This window comes from Camelus bactrianus, chromosome 5 (genome assembly GCF_048773025.1).
Source record: "Camelus bactrianus isolate YW-2024 breed Bactrian camel chromosome 5, ASM4877302v1, whole genome shotgun sequence".
Classification (NCBI taxonomy): domain Eukaryota; kingdom Metazoa; phylum Chordata; class Mammalia; order Artiodactyla; family Camelidae; genus Camelus; species Camelus bactrianus.
The window spans coordinates 76,012,055-76,024,353 of NC_133543.1; the positions used below are offsets into that span (position 1 = coordinate 76,012,055).

At 44.6% G+C, this 12,299-nt stretch overlaps 1 long non-coding RNA gene across 2 annotated transcripts; it reads left to right on the forward strand.

Moving 5' to 3' along the window:
• Positions 1-975: 975 nt before the first annotated feature.
• LOC123613333 (uncharacterized) lies at positions 976-10,776 on the forward strand. Of its 2 annotated transcripts, none has more exons than XR_012507109.1 (4): positions 976-1,369; positions 4,047-4,136; positions 4,396-4,702; positions 5,382-10,776. It is a non-coding gene; the product is annotated as an uncharacterized LOC123613333 (long non-coding RNA). The 2 variants fall into 2 exon arrangements; XR_006720705.2 differs by having other exon boundaries at positions 4,612-4,702.
• Positions 10,777-12,299: the final 1,523 nt, after the last annotated feature.

Here is a 12,299-nt window from a genome sequence, read left to right on the forward strand (position 1 = left end):
TTCACGCCAACTCCCATTTTTATAACTGGGAAACAGGAGTCTTACAGAGCCTGAGGAATTAGCTCAACACCACACAGCTGCACATGGTGACAACGGCATGGAAACCCAGGAGTCTAACTTCAAAGCCTTTGTCCACTACGCTATGCTACTTCCTTTGGAGTCAGGGTCCTATTTGAGACCCTCCTGCTTCCTTGTTTTGGGAAGTAAAGCCAATAACTCAGCTCCGTATTAACGGGAATCTTCCATGAATGTAGGAGTTAAGGGCTGAATCAAGAATTCGTTCTGATTTCTCCATCCTTCCTTCTTGAACTGGGGCTCAGGCATCCCAGCTCTGCTTCTAGATCAGTCCAGCCTATCAGGAGCCTCCTCTCCCCTCCTTAAAGGTAAATTCCAACTTTCAGCTGCGGCTTCTTAGAACAAGACAGGATATAAACTCTGCGGCAAACTGAGTGCCCCAGGAACCAGCTGCAGGAACAGCGCCACTACCAAATGCTTCAAGCGCCTGTCAGTGGTTTCCTAACAAATGGCTTCACGGAGACCCTCTCTCCTCCAGGTCAGCCGCCGCATGTCCACTCGAGGCTGCCGAAGGCCCGCTCCTGCTCTCTTTCCTGCTCTGGAAAACGACACTGAAACCATAATGAGCCCGGAGGAAGTCAACCAGACAGGAAACAAACCCACTTGGGTGTGTGAGCTCGTGGAAGAATTTTGGAAGACCATTCGTCCCCTGGGAAGACGCTCGTTTGCTACAATCGTGGTCAGCCGTTCTTCTCCCTCTCCTTGATGGGGAGGCAGGTGGGGACTGGTTTCAAAATGCACTTTAAGCTGAGAGGCCAGCTGGGGTGTGGCTCTGAGACGCGACGTGACCCGGGCTGGTGGTGACGTCAGACGAGCTTTGGTCAGGATTTCCCGGGGCAAGGGCAGAGCTGATGGACTTTATTTTTAGATGGTGTTGATATTTTTAGTGAAAGTCCAAAGCGTCTCTGCTTGGGGGGCGGGGGGTGGAGGGAGAGGGGTGATTTCCTGGTTAGTCACTTCCTCTCTGCTGGTGAAGAGACTGAGCTGCGCCCCTGTGTCACGGGAAGCGCCGGGTGGCGGTAAACACCGCTGACATCATGGGAGCTCGCCCCGCAGCGGTGTCAGAGTCCACGGATTCCTTCCTGGCCCCTCGGCCAGGTGAGGGGCGATGCTTCCTGTTTTCGGCTCCAGGAGGAACTTCCAACTTCCAAGAGCTGCCTGCAGAATAAATCACCAGGACTGCTGCGGTAAGCAGCCGGGGCCACAGACACCGGAAAGTGACTTGGTGGCAAAACGTGTCGGCTGTGCCCCGGCAGCTCTGGGAACTGCTGAGTCCTCAGTGCCCTCTCATGAGGTGTGTGTGTGGAAGCCAAGTGGGTTTGGTTCCAATATCGTAAAGCAATCCTCGTCTGAAACTTGTCAGCCAGAGGGTCCCTTAGTGCCTGGCCCTCGTCCATTCCTCCATTCCTTCGGCCGGTCCTACTGGTTTCACCTCTGAAATCCCTTCTGATTCTGATTGCTCCTCTCTACCTCTGTGATGTCAGTGATGTCCCTCATCCCCTGAGAGGATGAGTCAAATCTGCTCTTCCCGACGGCACTCACTTCCGGGAGGCTCCTCCTCCCCGGGGCCGGCAGGTGCAGCATGAGGACACAGCAGATCTGTCAGCCTCCCCTTCTCCCTTGTCCCAGTAGACAGTGCTGACCAGTCATGGCACTTCAGTGCTAAGCCCAGACAGGGGTGACCGCACAGTCTTTCTTAGCATTGTCCTTCAAGTCCCCACAACCAGCCAGTGGGAACTGGCATTTGACGTAAAGTCAATTTGCCATCTTGGTGCTCGTATTATCTTCCTAAAAATGAAATCCAGTTGTGTCCCTTCCCTGGTGGGAGACTCCTTCTGTCTCCCTAGTGCCGTCAAAGTGAATTCAAACTCCTTGGCAGGGTACGCAGGCCTCTGACACCTCCCCTCCCCTCCCCAACTCCTGCCGCCCCTACACACGGGCCCCAGGACGCTTCTTAGTCTTTCCCAGAGGTACTCTGCTTCTGCATGATTCTTGGCCTTGCACTCGGTGTTTGTGCTTCCTAGAGTTTCCTTTTTACTTTCTCCATTCTGCAGACTCTCACTTGTTTCTTCAAACCCTCAGTGGTCCTCCTCTGTCGAGTTTCCATGATATCACTAGGCTAAGTCAGTGCCTCCTCTTCTGTGTTCTCATATGCTTCTGTTTTTACCTCTACTAGAGCATTTGTTGTTGAGATAGATCATGCTGTCTGCAGGTTATAATATGCTCTGGTTATAATACAGTCATGCCTCAGTACCCTTAGGCTGGGAGCCCCGTGTATACCAAAAGCCACGGATGTTCAAATCCCATAGACGTCCTTCAGTATCCATGGTTCCACATCTTGGATTCAACCAACCACGGATCCTGTAGAACTGTAGGGGGACCTGTACAGTTTAAACCCATGTTGCTCAGTGATCAACTGAAATATGTATTCTAATTATGGCCAGAAATTTGCTTATTCATTCAACATATTTATTGACCACCTTCTATGTGTTGTGTCAACAGTAGGTAAGTTACTCCGCAGACTGGATATTTAATGAACATTTACTGAATGAACCCTCCCTAATCTAAGCTGCCTTTAGCCTTTGCATCTTTAGAGCAGCTTCCTCTAGATCCTAGGAGTCAGTGAGTGGGACTTAATCTTTCCTTAAATTGTACAGAAAATTGTGAAAATAAGTATTTTTAGAGCTCATTTTTTACAACTATCAACCTGAATAAATAATTTCACATGAATGTATATATGATTACATGATTTTAATCACATTTCCCCCCCCTTTTTTGTTCACCTTTTCCTTCTCATGCCATCCTGTGCCTTGGCCCCTCTCAGGTGACCAAGCATTCCAGAGTACTTGAGACTGTCCCGATTTTAGCAGTGAAAACCTCACATTCTGGAAAATCCTCCAGTCCCAGGCAAACCAGGGCAGCTGTTTACTTCCCCCTCTCCATACCCTGGTATTTCTTCTCTAGGTAATCAATTAATACAATCTAAAGTGTGCTCTTCCATATTTTTCTCTGCATTAATATAGTTCAGGTTTTATAATTGTCATATATAATGAGGTTATACATTATATTATATATTATAAGTGCCTCCTCATCCTGACATGCCCATGAAGTAAACCAAGTCAGCTGGTATAGTTCTGGTTCATTCTCTTTATGGCTGTACAATACTCTATGTTGTGAATACTCCATACAATTTTGGCTGTTTTCTTATTGATGGGCATTCATTTTGTTTCCAGTTTTTTTTTTCTGCTTTGAACAATGATCTCACATAGACACACACAAATATCCTCATGTATTGGTGCTTTTATTCCTATAAAATAAATTTTCAAGAGTGGAATTGCTGAGTTGAATAGTAAATGTAATTCCAGTTTTTATAATTATTGCTAAATTGCTCTTCTAAACAACTATAACGCATCACATTTCTGCCACTATATGTAAGAACACTCTCTCAATTACTACATTCCTACCAGCCAACGTCACTTGGTGTGATGGTTCTTACTAATTTGTCCATCTGATGGTTATAAAATGGCATAGCATTGTTACTTTAATTTGCCTTCCCGTAACTACTAGTTAACTGAACATTAAAAAAATGCTTTTGGCCGTTTAGATGTGCTCTTCAGTGATGTGTCTATTTGTATCTTTTACTGACTCTTCTATCGTATTGTTTGGCTTATTCTTGACAATGTTAAAAAGATCTTATATGTTATAGATACCAACTGTTTTAAATCTGGTAAATTTTTTTTTCCGGTTCTGATATTTGCCTGCGATTTTATTTATTGGATTTTTGCATACAAATCCTCTTGATTTTTATATGTTCAGATACGCCTATCCTTTCTTATCTAGCTTCTGAATTTCTAGTCTTGGTTAGGAAGTTCTCCTCAGCCCAGAGACTAGATATGTAGTCTCCGATATTTTTGCAATGTTTTGTTTTATGTTTATGTTGAAGTCTACTATTTTTATCTTGTGCATTTCAGTTGACTCACGGCTGGTTCTTCTTTGGTTTCTGGTCTGACTGATCCAGGTAGTGGTCCACCTTCCCCATTCCCAGGTGTCCAGAGCCCCAGGTGAGTGCCTGTGCCCAAGCCACCTCCCTCCCCCTGCCCACACCTTTCACTGAGCCTCAGACCCGCAGACTAACATCCATCAAGCTCTCCCGACAGTGCAAATAACTCTACTCCAGCTCGTTAAATCACCTTTGTGCCAATGCAACCACAATATTTTAGGGACACAAATAGTGGGGTAATATCGATTTTAAAATTTTGGTCACTTACCTTCTATCCTCCTCCCCCCCTTTAAAAGACAGTTTTCTGATTTTTCCTCTAGGAGAGTGCTCCTTTACCCACACTCCATCATGTGCTTCCCAGCAGAGTGGACTCTATCCCCAGATCCAGGGCTGGGACAAAGGGCAGTTTCCTAAGCCACTGTGTCACTCTGGCCATCGTGACGGCTCAAGTTCATGTGCTGTAAGGGGATATTTTGCCAGGGCTTCTGGGACAGAGAAATTTTTTACCTTCTCTTTTCCCTGCTTGTAATACACAGAGAATGATATAGCGTAGGGACATGCTGGCAGCTGCCCTGGTACCAACCAGCCCGATTGCAGAGCCAAGGAGGTGGAGCCAAGAAATGGAAGGTGAGAAACTGAGTTCTGATCCCATTGTCTGAGGGCTGAATCAAGTTTTGTAGAAGTGGAGCCATCTGATTGTCCAATGATGTGAACTTTCCTGGGTTTAAAAAAAACCATTTGAGATCAGTTTTCCCCCCTCTTGTAACTAAGAGTTTTAGTACATAAGACCTCTCTTCTCAGTGGTAGTGACTTAATGGGGCTTCTTAAGGAACTCTCCAAATCATGTCACCGGTCACCGGGTATGGGGGAGGGTGTCTCAGCTTGAACCACATCCATCGCAGGGACTGAGACAACCCAGCACGCAGTCAACTACCCTGTGTGTGTTTGCACAGGGCTGAATTGCATCTTAAGAGAGAAGTCTACCTGAGAGATGTGGAAACCAGGCGTACAAGCATGGCCTGGGTCAGGGTGGGTGGGGATGATTCTGGGAATACAATGGGGTAGTCCCTAGTTCCCCATGTTGGAGCCTTCAGACAGAGGGACCTGCGTGTGCAAATGGAAATAATGCCTCACTACAAATTCTGTAAGAGTCCACAGTATGTTTAATGTCCTCTGTAGCCTTTGATACAGTTATAGGGACCAATCCTGACACTTCCAAGGTTAGAGAACAGGGGAGTAGTTGAAGGGGGGAGGGGACATAGCAGCAGTGGAAGTGAGATCTTGTGGGAGCAACACTGTCTTTCAGGAGCGGCTCTGTTACTAGGTTGGGCTCAGCATAACTGGCAGTTGCGCCGAGGGACTCAGCAGCACCAGAGGACCCAGGGCTGCCTGGCAGAGGGAGGCCCGCGCGGAGCGGATGATAACTGGACCTCTTCCGTTGGCGCGTGTGAGGTACCTCCCGGAGACTCCGTGAGAAACTTGAGGTGGGGGTGCGGCGGGGAACGTGGAGGGACCTGAGGTCGTGCACGGGTAGATGGGGCAAGAGCTTGCAAAATAAGTCACTGTTATGTATGCCCTGTAATAGCAGGTCAAACCACCCTGTGACTTCGCTCTCTTAGGCTGCTCATAGCACCATCCCGGCTTGTCTCTTGGCTTGCCTTCCCCGTATCCCTCCTTCTAAACCCTGCCCTCCCTGGAAAAAACGCTCCCTGCTGCAGTCACGCCTGCCCTCTGTCTTCTCGGATCTTTTGAATACTCTTGTTCCTGATGATTTCCACGCTTTCTGTAATTTGCTTGCATGCATCTCTCCCACTATACTCTGAACAACCTGAGCTCATATTTTATTTACTCTGAACTGAGCATCATATAAATGTTTGTTAAATTACCAACTGTTTGCATATACGTGTGTGTGTGTGTGTGTGTATTTTTCTAGCTCTGTCTCAGAGGTAGAAAACATTTAGAACCAGAATCTGGTGGAGCTGCCGCCCCATTTCATTCGCAAGATTTTTGCAGGTTCAATATTGAGCTTTCCTGGTTTCTGCTTTACTGGAAAAAAAATCAGTTTCCCTTGTTATTTTTCTAGACAAGAGGGGATATGGCTAGAAATTGAGGGCATCTGACTAGGTTTTTTTGATTCAGTGACCTTAATCTCCAATGCCAGAATTAATCTTTCTTTTGTGAAGACCATTTAGTTGAGAAAGGGTTAATACTTAGGCTACTTCACGAACAAATTGCCTCATTCAGGAAGGGAAAAAAAAATTCTCGCAGAAAATTGGATGTCAGTGGATTATTCCCCTTCAGGTCCATGGATTAGTGTGCGTGGGGAGGGCATCCAAGTGGAAAAAAATGTAATATCAGTGTATTTGAGGGCAGTGCCTGCTCCTCCCATCACCTCAATTACAGTCTCTTTATCATGGACATCATATGATGCATGTCTTGCTGCCTACTTCACTTAAGTCTATTACAAAAAAATTTTTTATTAAATATTTGAGAGCTCTTTAGAATGAAGATACACTGGCATCAGCGTTGACTGAATCAGCACTCTCATTTTTCTCTCTCCCCTAGACACTGGCAGTTCAAGAATTCTTTAAGATGAGGAGGACCTTAAAATATGATCCCTTACTTTACAGCCTTATCATAAAAAATAAATTTTATGTAGTGAAGATAAATGAGCTTGTAAACTATATAAACATGAGTTTTTCTTTAAAAAAAAAAGATTCACAATGTATGAGGCTCATTGAAAAAGATAAATATTAGGCTTAGTAAGCCAAGAGTGAAGTTACCGAATAATAAAAAAAGATCTTTGAGGTATGAGTGCGCTTTCCCTTGATCATTTAAATAGCCCTGGATGCCTCATGGAGAACTTTGAAATGCACTCTTCATTACTAATGACAGTTTCATGGAAGCAGATATTTTTTATTTAACAGTCCCTCTCTCTCTCCTGCACGCTCTTCATCTTCCATCACAAAAGGTCGAGGACAAATTTAAGTTTTCACAAGGTGACTAATAAAATAATAGGCCTGATGGATATTTCAGGACCTTGGCTTTTTCCTCTAAGCTCGTGGATGCAGAAGTCCTAGGAATATTGGCTGGAGGACATGTTTGCCATAAGGAAATGGGTGGGGAGTCATTAACGCCTCCAAGAGGAGCCTCTGCTATTGATCTTTGGGATCCTGAACATTTCAATCAGAGTAAGCATCTTGGTGTCATCTTGGGTGTGTGAAAGCCACAGTCAGGGTGACAGGTAGGACCCCGTGATGCCAGGCAAATGCTGGTCTGAAGAATGATGATGACACAAAAAGAAAATGGGACTTGCCTCTGGGGGTGATGAAGGAGAGGGTGTGGATGACCAAAGAGTAGGGCTCTTGGATGTTCCCTAGGTCTGGGCAGGAAATCTGTGACCTATTGCCTAAATAAAACGATTTTTTTCCAAAGATGCTTTTAATGTGCCAACTGTTCCCATGTACACATATGAGCAGTTTCTCAGACTCCAGTGTCCTCTGAATCAAGGAAGTTCTCCGAGGAAAAGCTTCAGTGGCCATCAGATGTTGGCACCAGGTACACCTGCCAGCCCCGAGTGAGTGGCCAGCCCAATTTCTCACAAGGCACGCCGCCCTGTGGAAGAATGGCACGTTACCAGCTCCCTGGCATCTGACCAGGATCAGACATACATCTCACCAGCAAGAGGAGATGAAAGCGAAAATAAAGTGTGAGGAATCCAAAGAAAGTTGCAGAATGCGTGGCAGATGTTGTTAGATTTGTCTAGCGAAGCCCAGGTGCCAAGCACGTGATTGATGACATTAGCGAGAGAGGTTAATAGCCCTGGATGAGGCTGCTTGGGTTTTCTCAAAGTAAGCGCAGAGCAAATGCTAGGGCCGCAGCAGGACTGGCCAAGTGAAGCAAGTGGGACTTTCAAAACAAATAGCATGTCGTCTGCTTGCGTAGCATCAATGGTTGAGGCAAAGGAGAGGCAAATAGTCAGTGGTCATTGTGATGGTTGGGGAGAGAAGGGTCCTCTGCTAGCGGACTCCCCTGAGGGTGGTAGGTTTTGAGTGACAAGCAGGTTACTATGAATTCTGCAGGAGGCAACGACATGCTTGGTTTACACCGTGAATATTTTGGCCTTAATTTATGCTGTGAGCAATGGCTGAGCCCAGGTTCATTATGTGCCCCCTGAAGATGATTTATGTGGGTTTCATGCACTTGGACTTTAATTATTCACATGATTATCAATAAAAAATAAGGGCAGAACAGTGTTGAATGTGAACTGGTTGGCAGGGGCAAACAGCTGATCGCAGAGACTAAATTTAGACAAGGAGGGGAGAACACGGCCTTTTCCTTCACATCAGGTCTGAGAACGAATTCATAAGCAGTTTGCACTTTTCCTCCCTTTTTCACAAACATCCAAACTGCCAACCTGTTAATCAACTCCCTGATGGCAGACAAATGTCTCTGCGAAGCATGTGCCAAATATCAATTGTTATTGGCGGGAACTCAATAGGATGAAATAAATTGATGCTGCCATTCTATTGCACGCAATGCAATTGCTGATCGATAGTGAGTAATTGGACATCCCACTGTGACGAGGAGAATGCTGAAACAGGGATATGGCAATGAGTTATGGTGCATATTAATCACTGTCTAACTGTTTCATCAATGTAATTTCCTTCCAACAACCTGCTAAGGTAGCTAACTCTGTGGGGAGGGGGACCCTCCCATTTCCCCCTGCAAGTATTAATGTGAAGGTTAAAACTGCATAACTCAAGAAATAGTTTCACACACTTGACTTGGTGTGTGTCTCACTATGTTGAGTTGTGACTCCACACAGCATATAGAGTGGGGTAAAAAAACACTCTATGCCCCAGGGAGAAGGAAAAATATGGGAATAAACTAAGCAACAGAAATTCATCTGGAATGTGGCTTTTCCCCAGAAGTAGCATTTGTTTTAGCTCTTATTCTCCTTCTCACACCTAAGAAATTGCCAAGAGACCAGCAGGAAGAGAAAAAAATTTTTTTTTCCTCCAAGAGTCAGGCCCTAGAAAAAGTTGAACTCATCTGAGGATAAAAATGAAAATACTCCGTAGCGTTCCCATTCGAGAGTCAGTGGTTTGCTGCAAATGCACGTTCTGACTGTAGGGCAGTGGGCTGACACTGGGGTCACTGCCGCCGGTTTCAGGATGTGGTTTTGAATGCTCTTTCCCCGTGACTGCTTGTGCATTGACTTTGATGGGTTATGTGGTACAATTGCTGTTGAATAAATGCTGCCTTCTTCGTCTTTTATTCCACTTTTTTAGGGAGTGGAGTCTTCCTGAGCTTGAAGATTTAATGACAATTCTCATCACGGTTCACTAGCAATAAGCCAACTCCTTCCATCCCAAAACTTCTCCCTCCTCTTTTCTTTGCTTGGTAATTTGGGGATAAAGTAATATCTTCATTAGCAAGGAGAAAGCCTGTAAATTACTGAGATGGGATTCTTCTGGAGTAGAATCCCAACCAAGTTCTTCTAGTAAATCCACACTGATGCCTGGGAAACAACCACCTCCAGGACTCTGGGAAGTGGTCTCACCAGGGGAGGGAGATTTGCATTAAAAAAAAATGACAGGGGAGCTGCGAAGCTGGCCTCGGGAACACACAGCCGTGGGAGAGTGTGTTAAACCCAGTCCCACCTCGGAACAGGCTTCGAAGTAGTGATGTGGTTTCTTTTCTTTTCTTTTCTTCTCAGTTTGTTTTATTGAAGTATAGTCAGTTTACAGTGTTATGTTTATTTCTGGTGTAGCAGTGATTCAGTTGTGTGTGTGTATGTGTATATCTATCTATCTATCTATCTATCTATCTATCTATCTATCTATCTATCTCAGATTCCTTTTCATTAAAGGCTATAACAAATTATTGAATTGAGTTCCCTGGGCTACACAGTAGGTTTCTTCCTCAAGCCTTCCCAATTAGTTGACATTCACCAAATTAAGGAGGCACTGTACAAGGAGAGAGGAGAAGTCTGTGCCTCCAGGCTCATCTGCCGTCTCCTCTTACAGCTTCTTAGCCAAGCAAATGGCACCAGCATGTTGTAACATGAGCCACTTTCCAGAACCCGTGTTGGGGTCTCTTCAGCAATTTTCCTGAGCTGCCTTTTAAGCCACGTGATCCACCCCAACACTCGTGAAAATCCCTGGGGAATGGTTGGAACAAGATGATAGCCTCTTCACCTGGATCTAACGGAGCCAAGTGGTTGATTGGGAGCTCAGATGTTTGCTTGGGTTTGAAATTCTAGTTGGAAGCCCTTGAGTTTGTCAGACCACCAGGAAATATTCCAAGGCCAGACATCAAAGTGAAATTCTCTAAACTTTCTTCTTGACTGTGGGCCAGAGATATGGCAGGAACAGCCAGCCGTGCCTTGAGAGTTTAGAGTTTCTTCTGTCAGACCTGACTCGGTTCTCTGCAGAAATGAAAGCTAGAGAGAAGTATTGAGATACTTAAATAAAAATACCTTTCCATAATGATGTTTTTGCATGTGTATAACATAATTATTGTCACTGTAAAAGGCACTTTCATTTCTTAATTGATACTCCAGGTAACCTTGTGATGGAAACAATGCAGTTCTGTTGCGCTTTACTTTACAGTGAGAACACAGACTGAATGGCTCTGTTCAGAGAGAGAATTACTCCACTTCTCAAGCGCAAATAGCTTGAAGAGTTGTAACTGTAAATGAGGTGGGTTTTTATTTTTGCCTTCAATCCTGCTGTTTCTTCCTTTTTAAATACTACTTTAACATAAATTTTGTACTAGACTGACAAATGAGGATCAGGAGAGAATATGTCTCTAAGTGTATTAATTTTTAGGAACAATTCTGAAAATGCCTTATTAGATTTTCAAACCAAAAGATACTCCAAAAGAGATTATTTGGTCATATCTCTTCCACCCCCCAATTGCTAGGGTCTTTAAATCATTCTGGACAGCTATGAAAATCTCCTATTTTAAAATACCCAAGAGAAGGAGATTCCTCAACCCTTGTGGGTAACTTTTCCTGATGTTTAACATTTCTCAAAGTCAGGAAATTCTTTCTTGTGTCCTAAATCCCTAATGCTGTAGCTTGAACCTATTTCCTCCCGGTTGGTCTTCAGCGGAGATGCTGAACAGCTGGCCGTGTTCCTTGGCTTGAGAGATTGTTCCAGAGAAAAGAAGGAGGCTGTTAAAGCGACCCTCAGCCTTGTCTTCTGCAGGCTCAGTAATCCCTACTCCTTTCACTATTCCTCATAGGTCTCATTTTCCAGTCCTTTAATCGACCCTCTGCCTTCTCCCACATAACTCAAAGTTTCTGTTGCAACATTGAGCTGGGGCAGTGGTGAGACTTTGTTCTTGGGCTAGGGGTTCCGCAGAGGGAAAGAAACCAGCAAACCTCACTGGGACTGGCCAGCACCTAGTCCCCACCATGAGCACTGATGGTGGTGTCTCGGGCCCTGCCACTCAGAAATCCAACATTGTCAAAGAATTGAATGGATAATTAGTGAATTAAATGCTGGGAAAGGGAGGGGGCAGTAATAGCTCAGTGGTAGAGCACATGCTTAACATGCACAGGGTCCTGGGTTCTATACCCAGTACCTCCCTTTAAAAAAGGGGAAAAATATTTTTTAAAATGCTGAAATACCCTTTGAATAACAATAGGATATTTGGTAAAAGCCTTCTTGAATATCTCTACTTGTTTCCATTATAAGCAGTTCTTTGGGCTGAGAAAATCTCTAAAACTATCTCAAAAGCTGTCTGAAAATGACTCACTGAAGAATTTTTCTGGGGTGGAAAGGTCCAGAATACCATTAGTTATTTAACATTTCACATGCTTCCCACATCCTTCCTATAATACAAAATGAACCCACTAAGGCACAGGCTTTATATAATTCAATGATTTTACTCCTGCATTTTATATTTAGCCATTGACTTAGCAAGTAATTATTATAAAATCTACATGGTGAATAAGACCAAGACGTCAAGCAGCTTTATAGAAAAGAGTAAAAACTAAGGGATAACTTTGAACCTGAGACCATTTCATATTCTTGCTGAATTCCTTGAGAAATAGCTACAGGTATTCCTTGAACGAGGTCAGAGTGTCCTACGAAGGATGTGGTGTTGGGAATGAATCCTTTTGAGGGTAGTTCCTAAGCACTCTGTACATCCGTTAGCCATTCTAGGCTTGGCTGGATAGGTAGCAGGTCTAAGGTCTTAAGCTAGGCGT